The sequence below is a fragment of the Chinchilla lanigera genome, unplaced genomic scaffold, assembly GCF_000276665.1.
Source record: "Chinchilla lanigera isolate Chin_1 unplaced genomic scaffold, ChiLan1.0 scaffold00140, whole genome shotgun sequence".
NCBI classification, from domain to species: Eukaryota; Metazoa; Chordata; class Mammalia; order Rodentia; family Chinchillidae; genus Chinchilla; species Chinchilla lanigera.
This window is the reverse complement of record NW_004955541.1, coordinates 3015222-3034069: the sequence shown is the minus strand read 5'-3', so window position 1 is coordinate 3034069 and position 18848 is coordinate 3015222. Positions and strand designations below refer to the sequence as shown.

The following is an 18848-nucleotide window of genomic DNA, read 5'->3' as shown; positions in this document are numbered from 1 at the left end:
ATTGATCTGTGTTGCCATCTTGTGTCTTTGTGAATGGATTCCTAGACAGTGTGGAGGGGCTGGTCTCCACAGGGCATTGGCCAGGCAGGAACCTCAGGCATAGCCTGAGTGGATGGGGGCGGTGCTCAGCGGGAAGGAGCTGTGAGTGGCCACGAGGTGTAGAGGATGCAGCACGCATACCCTTGACAAAGTTTTGATTCTTGCCGAGATTGCTGCCTAATTCCATTTACATCGTGGATGGAAAGTGGAAGGGCCCATCTGTAGAGGACAGCCAGGACGCGTCTTCTCACAGCCTGGCCTGTGGGCCTTGTGTGCTAGGACGGAGAGTTGAGAGCATACACCTGTGACCAGCCCAAGTGCATCTTTACAGCTTCCTGTAGTCCTGCCGTGGCTAATTGAGACGGAGAGGGCTGAGGTTGAGATTGGCGCTGACGGTCCAGTTTTACTCTCGTTTCAGAACTCACGGCCCTGCTGGATTTGACACACAGTCCCCAGCCCCGCTGACTTCCGCCATGGAATCGGTGAGTGCTGGCTACATTCTCTCCACAGTTGGTGGTACTGACCTTGGCTCATGACTGTGAGCAGCAGGATATACAGGGCTTCCATGCTGGGTTCTTGGGCTTGGTGGAATTTTGCTCAGTGTTTGATTTTTGTCCTGGCTTTCACTCAGGATGGCTCACAGGGTAGCTGTGAGTTCTGTGGGGGCAGATAAGTAGTAACTTCACTGTGACGAGGAACTCAACTGAAAAATCAAATGGGTCTTTAGCTTCACTCAGAAAAGCAACTTTTTTTCAGGTTTCACCAGCCCTAGATAGTCTGGAGACTCTGCAGGTACAGTTTTCTGGCACTTTGTGTGTGTTGCAGTAATTTTACCTGAGAAACAGCTTTGGGAGGAAGCAGAGCAGGCTGGGGGCTCTGGTATGGCTGTGCTGCACTACCTGGAGGGACCACTGGGGCACGGCTGTTGCTACTCAGGCTGTCCCTAGAAGCTGGGGGCCATGGTGTGGTCAGGCAAACAAAGAGCGTCCTAGCTTGTTTTCCTGATTTCTCGCCTCCCCCAGTGCGCCTGGCATGTGCTGTGAGAGGAGGGGCATCTACTTCTGTAAAGGCTCCATTGGCTTTGCGTCTGACCGAGGATGAAGTCCTCCCTTGGAGGATGCATTGCTTTAGTGTTTTATACCTTGCCCGTGTAACAATCATTGTTTTAAAGTAAAACAGTCCAAATGTACGCGATCTGTTTTATGTTGTTATCCCTAGAAGACATGATCAGACGTATTACCCTTTATTCAGTCACTGCAAAGCCAGGCCAGCCACTTTGAAACTGGCCTGACTGGTCCAGTCTCGAGACCAGGGTGTTTGCTTGGCCACAAGGGCAAGACATCTCTGGTGATAGGCGTGTGGTTATACTCAGGGCAGGGAGCAGTTAGGAAGAAGCCAGATGGCAGGGGGAGGTGTTGGTGGTCAGGTGAGGTTTGTCAGGCTTGAAGGTGGGTCTGGCTTGGTTGTCATCAGAGGGAACTGTCAGGGGTCAAGGTGCTTTGGAGGAAGGCCAGCCATCCTCCCACACCTCTGTAGAAAGAGGGCCTCAATGAGTAATAAGGAACAGCAGAATACTGCTTGTCTTTGTGTGAAAATTTGATTATTAATAAGCATTTAGTGACTCAAAACACATTTTCCAAATAGGAGCCAGGCATGGTGGTGCATGTCTGTAATTCCAGCACTCGGGAGGCTGAGGCAGGAGGATCACCATGAGTTCGAGGCCGGCCTGCACTACAGTGAGACCCTGTCTAAACAAAACAAAACAAAAGGAAACCATATCAGGACTCTGTCCTCAGAATCAGAGATTGGCCTCCTTGGCCTGCACCCCAGTGGAGGCTGAGCCAGAGATCATGTAAATTTGGAAGGTATCAGGCTACAGAAATGGTGGTCTTTTGGGCACACTATGGTGACAGTCCAAAGTGCTTGTTTCCATTTGTTTCTGTGATCTGTAAATGTTTGGTATTGATTATGACTTTTTATGTCTTTGATATTCCTGCTCAGGAAAGCATCTTCCTGCATAGCAGGGAGGCCTCCTGGCCATGAGTGGGGAACAGTGTGTAACAGGGTGTCGGGACCCATGAGCAGCTCGAGCCTTCTCCTGAGGGGTGCTCTCCAAGGTCTTTCCTTAAAATGCAGAGTGTTAGAAACAGAGTTCTGCAGGCTCTCCAGTAAGCTTTCATTCTTTTAACATCACTTGTTCTTTTTTATTATTTTGATTTTGGTGACTTAAAGTAGAGTTTGAATGGTCGAGATACAAGGCCATTATTCCTGGCAGCAGGCCTAATGGTGTGCACTGCTGTGTGCTGCAGTACCCTGAGGTGTGGACAGACGCTGGGCTTGTCCTGCCTGGGGCATTGCCAGGGACAGGACAAGCTGTGTTGCTGTGTGAATGACACATATCTTCAGCTCTCCTCATCTCCATTTCCTCCTGGGAACTGGTGATGGTCACTCGCATCACAAATTTCTTCTAGTGGAAGTAAGACTATAGATACATGTTTAAAATAATCAGATCTAGTGTGTTTTTAAAAAAACCTTTATACAATTCTGGCTTAGACTGTCCACTGGTGCATCTCTCTTTTCATTAGTATCTCTCCTGATGAGTCCCAAGGCTCCAGGTCTTGCGACTTTCCAGGGAAGTGAAAAGATCAAGGTGGCCCCTGATGGCACATGCTGCTGGCTCACCTTGAGTTTGTCTGCACAGTTGCTGACGGAGCAAGTTTGGCATTCAGACAGAACTGTGTCCATGACTGACCTGAGCTGCATGAGAATACTAAATTATACTACTTAAGAAATGGGGATGAGTGTTTGTTTGTTTGTTTGTTTCTTTTTTTTTTTTCAGATAGGGTCTCTCTGCAGTTCAGGCTGGTCTTGAGCTCACTTTGTAGCCCAGGCTGTTCTTAAACTTGCACTGATCCTCCTGCCTCAGCCTCCAGAGTGCTGGGATTATAGGTGGGCACCACCACACCCATCTGGGTATGAATGTTTCCAAAATCTTTTTTTTCTTTTCTTTTTTTCTGAAACAGAGTCTTGCTGTGAAGTCCAGGCTGGCCTTGAACTCACATTCTTCCTGGCTCAGCTTCCAAGGTGCTGAAATTGCAGGCCTATACCACCACGACTGGCAGCATTTTTTTTTTTTAAAGTGGTATGCCATCATACTAAAAGCAGTGTTATTTATATGACTGGAAAGTTGAATGGATTCTCTCTTTCTCATTATTTTGGTGGTACTGGCAGTTGAACCCAGGGCATTTGCACAGAGCAATGTTCCCAGCCCTTTTTTTTTCACCCCCTGTTTTTAAAATATTGAGACAGCATCCCTCTGAGTTGTCCAGGCTTGGCTCAAACTTAGGATCCTCTTGTATCTGCCTCCCAGAGTTCTGTGGTAACAGGTGTACACTGAAATGCCCAGCTTCATGTTTTATATTTTTAAATGAATATTTAAGCTGAGGGCTGGGGGTAGGGTATAGATGAGTGGTGGATCGCTTGTCTGGTGTGCAAGAGACGCTGGGTTTGATTCTCAGCAGGACATTGCCAAAAATAAAAAGAAAAGTGATCACTTTTGACTAGAAACGTTGAACTTGCAAGGCATGTGAAAAAATGATGTGCATAGTGTCCCTAAATGTGATCCCCGAGGCTCCCAGGCTACTGGCCATGGTTGTGGTTGCTGGGTTGCTCCCCCAGGGTGGTGGAAGACTTAAGTATGATGCTGAATTGGCTTAGTAGACTTGTGAGAAACTTGTAGGTCCTAATGCTAATTCTCTTCCATTTTTAATGTAGAAAGTTTTTTGTTAGGATTTAAAAATAGATAACAAAGCACACTTTGGTTCATTATTAAAGAAATATGCATAGCTGATTATGCCAGTATAAATTACCGGGTAGTATAATCTTTAGTATAATCAGTTCTTATAATTTCAGAGTTGTGGGGAATTTTCTGTGGTGAGGCTCCCTGAAACTACAGATAACTTACAGAATATTAGATGTCATTTGGGTTAGATTTGTTAATGTGAAATGTGTTCAGTTTTCTTAAGAGCTTTCCCACCCCTTGCTGCTGCCCTTATTTTTGGGTGGTGGCGTACATTGGTGAGTAAACCCAGGGGTGCTGTACCACTGAGCTTTATCCCCGGCCCTGCTATGTTGTTTTTGTATTTTGACGCAGGGTGTGCCAAGTTGCTCCGGCTGGCCCCTCTCTCAGGCTGCCTGTTCTGTAAGTGTCAGGATTTGCTTCCAAGTACCTCAGCTTCTTCCCTGAGTTCCCTGAGGGCTTTCCGTCTGCTTCTGGGAGGCACCCACATCCTAAGGGAGTGAGGCCTGGGAGAACGGCTGCACCCTGTGCTGTGGGATACTGCTTGTCAGCCCCAGGAGGCTCCTTTCTAGTGGGTTGTGTCCTCCACTTGGTCCAGGCAGGTGCTGGTGAGCTCTGGCCTTCTGCTGTGTTGTCCTCGTCAGTGTTTTGTCCCTCAGATCCAAGCGCTGGTCTGCCTGGGGCTGTCCTGGCTGTGTCTTGCCAGTGTGTGTGAGACACAAGGTGCTTCCCTATGGGTGAGTTGTTACCCTGCCGGAGTCACAGTGACACGTTTGCCCCTCACCACTGTCCCAGCCCCAAGTATCTTGGAGAGCGATGGGGTGAAGCCTGATTGGACAAGAGGAAATGTCTGTGTTGTGGTCAGAGTTGCTGGCATAACACGTGTGTTCTGCAGATTGCCATGCCTGTGTTCAGTTTAGAACAAAATACCTAGAAGTGCTGTGGCTGTGTTTTCATAAGTAAGAAGTACAAGACAGAAGGTTTAACGCGAGTCAGGACCATGATACCACTCTGAAATCTGTGACATATCTGCCCTGCCTAGGAGCCTGCGGTGGCTGAGGAGGGAGGACCTGGAACCCCAAATGTGGAGTCTAGGTGGGAGGAGGGTCTAGGTGGGTCATCTTAAGGGCATTGCACCCTGGTGGCACCTTTTTTGGTAAGTGACTGCAGCCTGGTGAGGTGGCTGATAGAAAGTCCCTTGTATGAAGAGGCTCTGTCAGCACTGCCTGCTTTCCTTTCTTCTCTTTGCCTAAGGAGGACATCTGTTAGGAGCCAGGAAATGTTACTTGTGCACAGGTCCGGAGAGGAATGACACCGTCACTCACTCAGGACTGTGAGGGGGTGTGAAGGAGAGAGCTGATGGGCTTCCCCACCCTTTGTGCTCTCAGCGTCACCTTGTGAGCTTAGTGGGAGCTGCACTGAGCTTGCCAGAGTGGACCAGGCTTGATTGTGATGTGGGTGAGTGGGTGGGTGGGGTGTTGCAGCCGTGCATCATAGAAGCCATCATATGTTTCTTTGTGGAAGTCGATTTTAAATAAAAGTTTGTGTTTGCAGAGGACTGTGGGTACCACTCTTGCTAAATTTGCTTACATACCCATCTAGAGAAAACGTCACGCAGAAGCTAGCAGTGTGTGGTGCTTTCATATCGGTAGTGCTTGGGAGATCAAAGTGACACTGGCTTCCTACTGTTTTGGTCCTCAGAACAGCCATGTAGGTAGAGGGAGCTAATGGCCCTGCATACTTGTGAGTGCTGATTTTCTTCAGATTTTGATAAAAACACAGCATGCTGTAGTACAGAGGTGCTGCTACTTAGTGTTTGTGCAGAGTGGTGTTGGCCTGTATCCCAGCTGGAGTCAGGTCCAGGAAGGGCAGATCTCAGGCAGCAGCCCTTGGAGTGTTGGCAGCGTCTGCACAGCAGATTTCCATGCCTTCATCGAACCTGCTATACTGGTGCCTCATTTCTGAAGGGTAGTGGAGTGACAGAGTAATACTTGGTGGCTATTACTCCTCACATGTAGGGAACGATTGTGCGTGGGATGCACAGTGGGTTTCTAGATTTCAAGTGCTTTCAGTGAAGGTGAAAGCCAGAGAGCTGACTTCCTTCCCATTGCTGTGTTTGCTGTGGTCACACAAATGTTGCTGCTCTCTGAGGCGTTTGCTTGTGATTTAGTGCTTTGTGGGGGAGGAGAAATTCCAAACCAGGGCCTGAGTCACCCTCATTGGGCTGCCCCTCTCCCTGTACTCCTGAACAGTCAGTCCCACTTGCCCTGTAACTTGTCATAGTGTCCCTGCCTCGGCTGGCCTGTCTATAGGTGCTGACATCCAAGGGGACTCATTTTCTGCAGCATGGCTCCTGGCTGGGGTGGTACTGGCACTCATCAGTGCCTGGCCAGCGGCATGCCTGCTGTTTACTCTGCAATTCTTCAGTTTGGGATTTTAGTCACAAGTGTAGTGTCCCTTGGGTTGGCCACATTTCTTTGCCTTATGTTGGCTGTATCATCTTGCTGCTCTTAAACTGCCCAAGGAGGCAGCGGGGTTCTTAATAAGCACTTCTTGAGTCTGTCAGTTTTGGAGATAAAACTGTTGTTGTCTAATTCTGGTTAGACACATGTTAAGTCACTTTATCTGAGGATTTCCTGGGATTATCTATCAGAGCTCAGCCTCTCTCTGTAGCTACCTCATCTATACAGAGAGCCCTTGCTGTCCTTGAGTAGTGGGGTCCTCCAGGAAGTATGGCCAGCAGCTGTGTGTGTACAGACCCCAGGACTGTCTGGCTTCTTTGTGTTCTAGTGGCCTGCCTTAGACCAGCAGTATGTGCACCCTGTCTCCCTACCTACCTGCCTGCCTGCCCTGCAGTCTGCCCTGCCCCGCACTCTCCTTCCCCTCCCTTCCGCCCCCCTGCAGTAACAGGGTTTGAAACCGGGGCACTGTATGGGAATCAAACTTAGGACCTTGCACTTGCCAGGCAAGTGCTGTGTTATTTTTTAATTTGAGATAGGGTCTTACTAAGTTGCCCAGGCTGGGATCTAATTTGCAGTCTTTCTGCCCCAGCCTCCCTAGGTGCTGGGATTACAGGCGTGCACCACCTGGCTCTACTCTGTTTTAAAATCCCTTTGCAAATGGTCTGAGTTGGCATGCACCAAGTGTTTTTATCAGCATTCTTAAAGTAGAAGAGATGTGGAGTCTTGTTAAAAGATACCTCTTTGAAACATTTTACCTAGAAAGTTCAGGCGCATTACATGTGTGTTATGTAGATTCAATATGGAAATGTGCTTCTAGGTCACGTAGCCTAAGTGCAGGCTCATTTTGGCAGTGGTGGGGCACCCCTAGGCAGTGTGTGAGGGACAAGCGCCCCTCACCTTTGATTGTGGCCAGATCAGACTAAGTACTGGAAGTATAATGAAAGTGAGACTTGTTCTCCATCTTACAAGAGTGGGTCCCAACCTAACAGGCATATAGGCAGGCACAGCGAGCAGTTTCTCTCTAGCCTGCAGGTCCCTACCCCAGTTTCTCACTGGCTTAAGTACTCTGAGGGGTACAATCTTCCAGATGCTGCATAAATTTTATTAGGATATATCTTTGGCTTGCTCCCTCTGCAAACATTTTGTGGGTTTCAAGGCAAATGATTAAGCCACTGGTGGGTGTCAGTACTTTTCTAATCAGAATTGGCATAGTGAAGCCATATTTTATTGACTATCTACCCCTTTTCCTTTGTTTCGGGACCTTTCACACATATGCCCTCCGTCACGTCTCCAGGCAAGTAGGAAATTTTGTGTACAAGTTGCTTTCTACTGTGAGTTAAAGACTAATCCTGAAAATGGACCACTTTTTAAGTTTCTGTTTCTCATGGACAGTACCCAGGTGTACTTCTGTGGAGATGCTGGGCTTGGGGATCTCAGGCCTAGCAGAGGAAAACTCAGTTAAGAGGAACATTTCACTACAATTGTAGTGCTACATATGAAGAGCTGGGAATGACTGAGTCCATTTGTTTCTTTTTTGAGACAAGGTCATGTTGCCCAGGCTAACCTTGGATTCACGACTCGGCTGCATGCCTGGTGGTCATGCCCTTGTTTGATGCATGCTTTCTTCTCTCTCAGGTTGGATGTGTCACCTCTCCAGGGCACCTGATAGGCGAGAGGCCCCCTCCCATTCCATCCCTTCATTGTCCCCTGTAGCACAGCTCTTGAGACCTGTTCCAGTCATGCTGATTGGTGCTTGATGCCTTCAGAGATTGCTAAATCTGCTGGTTCCAAGTTACAGTAAATATCAAACAAATCAGAAACAGCCTGTTGGTTATTATTCGGAAGTTGTGGGTGGCCAGTCTGGGGCAAGTATAGGATTAGGGATTAGCTGGGACCAGAACTAGTACCAGGAATGAGCTTTGTCTGTTCACCCTGAAGTGTTGATAGGATCAGCTCAGACATCTGCCGAGAAGCTTAAGTAGCAGTCAGTCTCAGGTACCTTCTTGTGGATTGGTCAAGAGTCTTGGTTAAGTATAAATTAATGTCTCTAAGGTAATTTCTGTTCTTTCTACAAAGAGCCAGTTAAAATGAAACATAGGAATCCAAATGTTATTTCTTTTGTTGAAAGGTCAGATTTTTCATGCAGTGAATTGAGATCTTATCTTTAAGAATTATGTTGATTCTCTGTCTTACAGGAAAATTGAGGCTTTCCTATCATTAAAACTGTTCACAGACCTTGCACAAAACTGAGTATATTTCTTTGCTTGGCTGCCTTCCTGACAGTACCACATACCAGGGGCCTGGCCAATGCAGATGTATTCCCCTCAGTCTGGAGGCCAGAGGTACAAGACCCAGGTGCCTGCGGACTCAGCAGGATCCTCACACCGACCTCTCCCAGCTGCTGGGATCCGTTGGAATCTCTGGTGTTCTTTGGTTTTAATTGTAGCACCTGATCTCTGCTTCTGTCTTCACAAAGCCTTCTCCTGGTCTGTGTCTCCGTTCACATTTTACCTTTGGTAAAGGAAGCAGCTGTGCTGGTTTGGGTCCACTCTGGGAGCTCAACCTAACCATGTTTGCAAAGACCAGTTTGCAAAGTATTACGTGCTAACCTCTGTGTGTCCTTTTGAGGGACACAGTAGAACTTGTAATACTAGTAAATGTAAGTTTAGAGAAGAAAGTAAAAATCGTATGTAATCCTACCATCTAAAATAAAACGTAAAAATTTTGAATATGTTGTATGCTTTTAACAAAATAAACAACACATTGTATTTAAAGTTTTATATTTTGTTTTAAAATTTATCATTAGTTTTCCATGATCTAACTATGATATTTTATGACTAATGCGGAACCTTGCTATGTTGCCCAGGCTGGCCTTGAGTTCAAGTACTCTTCCTGTCTCAGTCTCCCAGGTAGCTCAGAATGGCATGTGCCACAGCCCAAATGTGAGAATAATTAATTAATTAATTATTGCAGGCTGGGGATCAAGCCAGGGCAAGTGCTCTTACCACTGAGCTGCACCCCAAGTTTAAATAAGATTTTTCTTTCTTGGTGGTTCTGGGGATTGAACCCAGGGCCTGGTGCATTGCTAGGGAAGTGTTTCACCCCTGAGCAACACCCCCTTCCCTTATTTAGAAACAGTGTCTCAATACTTTGTTCAGGCTGGCCTGAACTTTTACAAATGTCCTGCCTCAAGATGCCACTGTTCCCAATTCCCAGATATGATATTTAATGGCTGCAGAATGTGCAGAATTTTATGACTGCTAAGACTTGAGTTACAGTTCTGGAGAGGGCATTTGTCCGTGTGTAGTTGGGTATCCCTTTCCACCTGGATGGAGGTCACTGTTCACATCAGTACTGTGAGGAGTGGGTGTATTAGCTTGTTTGTAACTGAAGGAGATCAGAGGCCTGTGAACAGGGGTGTATGGAGATTGCAGGGGCATTCAGAGATGCAATATTGATGCTGTGTTGGGACTGAATTCCAGATGATGGTGAAGGCCAGGCCATGGGTTCCTGCCTCAGGTCGTGAGACCTACCCTTTTTTTTTTTGTTTGTTTTTCTCCGGTACCGGGAACCAAACTCACGACCTTGCGCTTGCCAGGCAGGCGCTTTTGCCGCTGAGCTAAATCCCCAGCCCCCCTACCCTTTAATATGTAAACCAAATGGGCCCTTCTATTCTCTGGGGCCCAGTATTGTGAGTCTTGCAAGTTCAAGCCCCCTCTTGATATGCACTGTGTCTTTGTGGTAGGAGAGTTACTTTTTTTTTTAATAGGCTGGGGCTGGGAATGTAGCTCAGGGGCAGAGTGCTTACCTAGCATATATTAAGTCCTGAGTTTGACCCTCATCATGGAATTTAAAAAAAAAAAAAAGACAAGGTTTTATAGCAGTTTGGGGTTCACAGGCAAACCAGCGTGAAGTCCAGAGTGTTCCCACATGCATATCCTCCCACACCTCAGCAGCGTACATGAGTGGTCCATCTGTCACCGTGAGCCACACTGACACATGACTGTAAGAGTCCACACTTACATCAGGTTTCTCTTTGGGTGTTATGCGTTCTGTGGATGTGGACAGATGAACAGTGACACGTATTCCCCGTTACAGTGTCATGGAGTATTTCATTGCCCTGAAAATCCCTGGTGCTCCACCTGTCACCCCTCCCTGCACCCCAACACCAGACCAGCGCAGAGCATTTTACTGTCGACACAGATTTATCTTCTGCAGACTGTCACAGAGTTAAATCACAGCACACAGCCTCTTACATGGGCTTTTTGAAAGTTCCTTTGTGTCTTTTCATGGCCTGCAACTTGTTGCCCTTTAGGGCCTTAATGATGTTCTGCTGTCTAGACATACCATTAGCCTATTGCAGGGCCTCTTGGATCAGTATTAATTTTCTCTCTGGTCTTCTTTGAACAAGTAAACAGTAAGCAAAGTTGGCCATGGACTCTGAACTCTTGTTTTCTGCTTTTTGTTTTTTTGAGACAGGGTCTCACTTTGTAGTTCAGGCTAGGCTTGAACTCACTGTATAGCCCAGGCTGGCCTCTCCTGAGGCGACCCTCCTTCCTGAGCCTCTTGAGTGCTGGGATTACAGGTGTACATCACCACGCTTGGCTTGGAGCTCTGTTTTGATCCCTGTGTGAACTGTCTTGAAGAAGGGGTTTTCCTACACAGACATTTGCTATGTCATTATGCCCCTGGCTGGGGTTATGGACTCTGGCCAAGAACACTGTTTGAGAAGCATGTGGCCATCTGATCAGGAAGCACTTGAACACCTCATTTAGAGCCACTCCTCATGGTGGTGCAGCCTGCTGATTGATGTGTGCAACTGGGCCCAGCGTTCCTACTTGTGTCACTAAAATCTCTTAGAGACTAGATAGTAACTCGTATCCTGGGTTTAGAATACCAGCAGTGTATTGGCATTTTCACCAAATCCTCAAACACAATTTTACTTATTAATACATAGAGTGCTTCATGGTCCTCTTTGGTTATTTATTATGGGTGGACAGTGCAAGCTGCTCAAAAGCAGGTGATTGCACTTAGAGTTCTGGTTGCAGTCTGAGGTCACTGCTTTGATTGGGTGTGCAGAGCCTGATCCCAAAAAGGGGGCTCAGTCTGCTCGATGACAGCTCAGAAGCCCTGGAACAGATCTGTTCTCCCTGGGCTCCCCTTCCTTTCCGCGTGCGGCTCTTTGTTGCAGTTCGAAACGGTTCTGGTCAGGGCCTGAAGGAGGATGAAGATGTGAAATAGTGTTTTCTTACTGCCTGAAAGACCAGTTTGCGGTGTACCTCCCTGCAGCCTACGCCCCATGCCGTCTGTGCTCCTGTCCCTGTGCCAGGGCCAGTCAGGCCCTTCTTCAGGGTGCAGAAGGTGCCCCTGTGGGCCTTCTGGTCCTGCCTCTCTGGGCTGCTAAGAACAGGATAGCCTGCCAGTCAGAAAGCTGCAGCTGTTTGGGGAGAAAAACTCATCTTTTCTCATCTAGTGCGCAGCATGTATGGTGGAATCCAAGAAGTTGGATACAAAAAGTTTCTGTTGTGAGCGAGGTCTTGGAATTTGCTGTACTCAGGACCTTTTTATATGCTACATGTGAAGGAGCCCAGAGAACCTTTGGGGACATAGGTATGTCGATGTTTACCAAGTTATACGTGAAAGATCTAGAAAATGTTTACATAATAATTTCACTTACAAATAAGGGTAAGAAATTCATTGTGTGTTAGTATAAGTAGATCATTCTTACTAAAAATGCTTATTTTTCAAAACAAAAATTTAGTGATTAGGGGGTCATTGTTTTAACATTTTACAAATGCCATGGACGTGTAGCTAAATAGACCGCAGCTGTATTCCCACATCTGCTTCTGCAGTCTGTTGCGATGTGTTTTGTTTGAAGTCTACAAAGACAGTGTCTTGTTGGAAATGGAAGAGTATTTCAGTAGTTTTTGGGTATAATTTTGGAGATGTTTATTGATAGAACACCAAAACCTGGCAATTGTTTGTGTCATGCTTGTGTTTCAGGGCCTCACTGTGTAGTCTTGTGCCCATGCCTGGGTCTTTGACCACATGTGTTGTACTCCCGTGGGTCACTGAGGACAATGTTTGTGAAGTTAGGCATGTTGGGCTGCTTTATTTTGGCACACCAGAAGGTGCCTACGTATCTTCTCAAGACCTTTGAGGCATCGGAAGCTGTCTACTCCTGAGAGTGGGTGCAGAGATCTCGAAATTCTAGTCTTTGACTGCAAGTTTGAATTTTAGCATTGACCAAACACTGGTCCTGTAGTTCCTTGAAGTAGCCATCTCCTTTTGTTCATTTCCTGGGAAGGATCTGCCAGTGCCATGTCTGAACAACCGGAGTGTGTAGTCAGTCACTCTGCCATGCAAGAATGGCATTTCCCCAGGAAGAGGCAGCATATCTCTTGTGCAGAAATGGTTCTTGCCAGGCAGGTATGCACAAGGCAGGTCCTCAGTTCTTGGGATTCAGTCCCTGTTCCATTGTAGAGCTGTGTGTATGACTTGGACATCAGGGTTGGTGTCACCCTCAGCAAGAAGCAGTATTGTGAAGGTAGTTTCAAATCTGTGGACTCCCATGGGTCCTCAGACTAGGCTTTGGAAGTAGCTGTGCTGAATGATTCAGTCTGTCCAAGAAACTACAGCTGAATAAGTTAAGGGAGACTAAATGCTTACTGACAACTTTAAAAAATTTTTGTACCTTCAGGGAAATCTGCTTGTATTTACTACTTCTCCCCAGTACATAGACTGAGGACTCTGTGCAGTTTCTAAGGGCCCTGATTTGGTGGGACTTGGCTTTTGAGTCCCTCCTGGAGCTTTCCTGGAAGTGTAGTTATTGGTTCACTGTTAGAGTAGATCAGTGCTCACAGGCTGCATATGAACTTACCATGTGGGCATCCAGGCTGTTTCTCTTTCCTCTGAGCTGGTGGTTTGTTGGTATCCTCACAGGCCGTGATAGATTTTTTTATGTAACAGCCTGTGTCAGGGTTCTTTTTATCTGAACTCAGCTCCCAGGATGTAGAGTTGGAAGTGACTCGTCCATTCCTCCTGCAGCATACTGCCCTTCCCTGGGGCACATCCAATTCACTTTTAGTTGTATTCTTTCTGTCAGAAGCAGCCCCCAAATGAGTATGTTTCTAATTTTCTAGACCAAGGATCTCTGGTTATTTCAGTGGTGTTACCTCCTTGACTTACTCTAATCATGCCCTCTATTTCATCCTGGTCAGTTGCTTCACTGACTTGTCTTTGCTTTTCCAAATTTTGCAGCTCTTTTAAGATATGGATTGTAGTGGCTTAAAATATAACATTATGCATTTGTGGTAGGGAGGTCATTTTGCAGTTAGGGTGTTCTCTAAACCCAGCACTAAGTACTGTGTCTGAATTGGCTGTGAGGCGGCATTGACCTTGAGAGTTTTGGCAGTGCTGGAACCTGCCAGGCTCTAATTTGAAATGAGGGTTCCAATACCCTCCTTAGGCTGTTATGGAAAGATTGTGTGCAACATTATCGGCTCCTTACCCTAAAATAGGAACTTCAGATTTAAAGAGATGATGATGAGAAAAACTTCAGTTCTGTAAGAGGTGGCTTTAGGTTAAGAGAAGTGTTGATTTTTGAGAATGGTGTCACAGGCTTGGGAGAGACCAGGCCACCTGTTTTTCAGTAATGAGTGACCCGAGAGGCGGATTGCAGTCTTAGGATGGGCCCAAGTCCCAGAGAGTACAGGAGACAGAGCTTAGGGGTTAAATAGTGCCTTTGAGTTAAAAAGTGGCCTTTAGAAGCTTGTCCTGCAAGGGCCGTAGTAGATAGATTCTGAGACAATGGCAGTAATGTTCCTGTGCATCCTTTATGTGACTTAGGGTGGTTCAGGAACCCATTCTGATGTTTGATAAACGCTAGTTTTCTTATTAGTAGCTCTGTACCTCTTAGTGGTAGATCAGTCTCTATTACAGGAACTTTGTGATTTGGGGGAGCACCTATCTTTTGATCCTCATGAAATCAAAATGGCAGTTCTGTCTGAAGTGTTTCATTCTGTTGTGTAAGCCGTTAGCCTCTGTTGTGTGTAAGATGCCCAGCACAGCTCTGCAGGGTTTCCAGAAGGAGGGTACTAGCTCTACCTGTCAGCAGTCAGCTGAGACTGTTAGCATCAGCATGGGCTGCTGTCTTCCCTTACCCTTCAGTCCCTAGAGATCTGCTGGGGTGGGCTTTGTTACTCCACTGACATTGAGAGACTCAAGTTAAGTGTGTACAGGGGATGTTCTCAGCCCAGGTGTGTGCTTATGCCAGAGGCTGTGGTGTGGACCATGACACAGGTGGATGGGGCTGGTGTCCATCAAGAAGGTGTAGGTGCACAAAGGCTGCCAGGCTCCCATGTGATGGGGAATGAGGGAGGCTGCATTTCCTGGGATTGTCTGAGACTGTACCCCTGGTAGCATTTTGGGTGAGCTTTGAATAATAAGTAAAATGTGAAGAAATAACCCTGGAGTTTAGAAAGGGAATTTTGGGTGAAGGTTCAGATGGGGGTGGGTCATGGGTGGGAGTGAGAGCCAAGATCTTTCTCAAGGGTGTTTTCTTCCCTAGATGCAGGAACAGGTTAAAACTTGTCCCCACTTGCTTATTTATATATTTACTTATTTAATTGTTACTTCTGGTGTAGTTAGAGGACAGCAGCCCTGGGGTTTGCTAGGAGTGTGGAGGCTAAGAAGCACAGCCCTGGGCTGTAGAGACCTAGGAGGGGGCAGCTCAGCCTGCTGTCCATGGCACATGGACCGTCCTGGCCACTGCATCAGTAGAGGACCTCTGTAGCTGGAGCCTGAGGCATGGGCACAGCAGGCTTGGTTTTGACCCATAGGTTGCTTCCAGAACTGTCCTGTGGTGCTTTGTGTCTTCTCTCACCTGGAAAAGGGTGAAGTCCCGTGTTGAAGTTTTCAAAAAATGACTCTCAGAGCAACCCAGATATGACCAGTCAGTATCCTTACTGATTTTGTTTAACTGTCCTGTTGGTTATTGAGGGCAGGGCTTATGGTTCTGTGCATGCATGTGCAGCTTTGTTAGACGCTCAGTTGCTGGACATAAATGCTTGAATCAGTTAGGCCTCTTGACAGGGAGGTCTGCTTATCATGGAGAGATGACCATCATCCCACCAGTGTCTTTCTCAAAATATCTTGTTTAGTATAAAACAGCCGCTCTATCTTTCTGACAAGTGTGAGCATACTGTGTCCTCTTCCAGCTTTTTAAATTTGAACTCTTTGAGTTGTTAAAATTTTCTTTTGGGAGAGGGCAGTAGCAATTGTACATACTAGGCGAGTGCCCTACTGAATGCTCAACTGTCAGAGGCAACCTACACACCCAGGTCTGTGTCTGTATTAAAGTGAGTTCCTTATTGGCAGTCTGGAGTTGGGTATTGTGTATTAAAAAATACTTAACTTGGGCCTGGGGGTGTAGCTCAGTATGGTAGAGAGGGCTCTTCTAGCATATGCAAGGCCCTGAGTTCCATCCCCAGCACCACAAACAAAACAAAACCCACGTGAAGTCTTCCCTTGGAATGGGTGTGTGCTCCTGCACACAAGTGCATGAGTGTGTCTTGTTTTTTTGAGGTACTGCACATGGCATAACTCTCCCTCAAGCTACAGATACCCCTCACTTAATGACGCACCCATTTATGACTGCTCAGACTTAGGACTGAGGTGCACTGTTTGGACCTACTATCTGCTGCTTGGACTTATGACCTATCTTTTTTTTTTTTTTAACAGTTCAGCATCAGCGTCTTTTTTTGTATACACCTTGTTTATACAGTACTGTAATTTTTCCTGATTGTACTATATACTGTACAGTACTATATATAGTTTTGTGTTCTGTTACAGTACTGCATGTGGGAGTTATGCAAATAAAAGCAAAGACATCAAGTTGGAGTTTTCTCTTGACCTAATGTACATGCTATATACAGTTCCTCATTTAGTGAGGGATTCATCTTAACAGCCTGGTAAATAAAACCCCAAATATGGAGTTTTTATTTTATTTGCAGAATTGGGAAAGTGTTCTCATTGCATTTCCTTGTGGAAGATTGTCTTGTTTTTCTTCAGGACTTTGCAGACATTCCTCCTGGCTTTGTGCTTGCATTGCTTCCCAGGGACCTGTCATCACCCGTGTCCTTGTCTCCCTGGCCTCTCCCCTCTGATGGTGCTGTGGGTTTATGTTTACCCCATTAATACACGATGGTGTAGACTCCATGTTCATTGTGCTTGTGGAGTGTTGAGCAGTTTGGATTGCTGAGTTTGTAGTTCTCATCAAAATAGAAAAATGTCTGGGCTTTTTTTTTCTCAGTTGCTCTCCCTGTGTCTTTACCTCCTTGGGACTCCAGTTACCTGTTAGGGTGCTTGGAGATCCCCTCAGTCCCCTGGTGCTCCGATTTTCTGTCGCAGTGATGCTCCTGGGGTGCAGCAGGAACCCACAGTCTTTGCTGCAGGAAGTCTGTTTAGCTGTGAGCTGCAGCCAGTGCGCTTGCTTCCCTGCAGTGCAATTGGGGCTGGTTTCTGTCTTCTCCTGTCGTTAGTCTCCCATTAAGTGTTCAGTGTGAGAGCAGATTTGGACCCCTGAAAGTCAGCATCTGCAAGTTCTGATGTTTTTGTCAGTTCTGGGTTGGTTGGTTCCATTTGGTTGGTTTTTCTCATTAAGGATCATATTTTATTTATATGCCTGGGAATTTTAAATATAGTTCTTATTTTGGAAAAATTACAGATTTACAGAAAAATTGTAAAAATAGCAGATAATTGATGGTCCCTCTCACCCAACATGCAGTAATTGCTGACATTGCACATTACCGTGGTCCATTGGTAACAGCTGAGAAACCAGCGTGCATGGATTCCTCTTTACTAAGCTGCAGCCTTTATTCAGAGTGCCTCAGTTCTCACCTACACCCCTTTTCTCCCCAGCACTGTGTTAGCATACTCTGTGCATTTGGTCACCACATCCTCACTGTCCCCTACCTGGACAGTTCTCAGTTTTTCTTTGTCTTTTGTGACAGTTGTAAGGAGCATCTGCCAGGTATTGCTAGGCTGTCCCTCCGTTTGCATTTGCCTAGAGTTTTCTAGGCTGGGGTTTGGTTTGGGGGAGGTGGTGTCGGGGTCCGTGCTGTTGACAGGAGGCGCTGGGGTGTTGCCAGCCTTGCTTACCTGAGTGAGACCTGTGTATTGGGCTCCTGCATGAAGCCACTGTTTCCTCTTTCACACTCTGCTACCCCCAGCCTAGTGCAAGGGGAGGACCTGTGAGGCAGGTCCTGTAGGGGTGCCAGCCTACAAGTTTGTACCTGACCAAGGGGTAATGAAGGTGAAATACACAGAGACACAGAATGGTTAAAATGTGGGGACTGGTGACTAGCACACCTTGGCTTTATTTACTCAGACATGGGCCCAGATAAGCAGTAAAAAGGATTCATCTGTCTCTTACCATTTATGGTACTACTCTGGGTAAACAACAGGATCTCAGCCTTTTTTTACTTTTTTTCCCCCTAGCGTGTCAACACGCACTCATGCTGCCTTTCACAGAAGAGGCCAGTTAGGCTTTAATCTTCCTATCTGGTGTCCCACAAGGTCTGACATTAAATTATGTCTCCGTGTGCTCAACAGCTGTTTTTTTTAAATACTTTGGTTGTAATGTAGTGGCATAAGATAGATTTGATTTGGTTTGATTGATTGTATGCCTGATAATATTTGATCCAATGCCAAACATTGTCAATTTTACTTTGTTGTAGGCTGGGTTGTATTCCTAGAGTATTTTTTGAGCTTTGTTTTGGGACCTGGACAGGTCCCAAAAGTTTGTTCCTTTTTAGCTCTTGCTTTTAAGATTTGTGGGATATGCTAAGGCTCAGTTTGGGCAAATGGTCCAGGCTCTTGCACCCAGATCTGACCAGAACAGTGAGCTAGAATAGGTATGTGAGTGATGTCCTGGAGGGGACCCTCTGCATGTTGCCAGGGCTCTTGCTTTGGGTAGTTTCCTTTACCTCTGTCTTCTCTAATGTACATACAGCCTGGGACAAACACAGAGTTCTCTGACTTTGTAATAATCTTGTGACTTTCCTGTATGCTCATCATGTTTGAGCTACAAGCAATGGCAGAAACTGCTGCCATTATGCTTTATGTTGCTTTTTTTTGTTTTTGTAGGTAAGGTCTTGCTGTGTAACTCAGGCTGGCCTCAAATCAATGATCCTCCTGCCTCAGCCTCCCAAGTGCTAGGGTTACAGATGTATGCCATGACACCTGGTTTTATGCAGATTTTAAAGTATACTTTCACTTCATAACATTAAAAATAGTCTGGTTAACAGGAGAAGGGAGGATACCCTTGAGACTGTGCAGCTCTGGACTGGCGCAGATGGCTGTATGGGAATCCAGTTGTGGGTGTGCATAATCTGCTGTCCATGCTGCTTTTTGGAATTAGGAAATTTTACTGTGGTTGTATGTATGTTAGCATTAGGGTAAGGGTGTACAGGAACTGTGAACTACTTTTGCAGTGTTGTTGTAAACCTAAAATATTTTAAAGTCAAAAGGTTGATTGGTTGGTTGGT

At 46.3% G+C, this 18848-nt stretch overlaps 1 protein-coding gene across 1 annotated transcript in view; it reads left to right on the top strand.

Annotated features, from left to right (window-relative positions):
- Window positions 1–457: 457 nt before the first annotated feature.
- Ankrd11 (ankyrin repeat domain 11) overlaps window positions 458–18848 on the top strand; it is a gene marked incomplete at its 5' end in the record, with an annotated part of 112383 nt that continues 93992 nt past the window's right edge. The window contains 1 exon segment of the mRNA XM_005411033.2: window positions 458–521.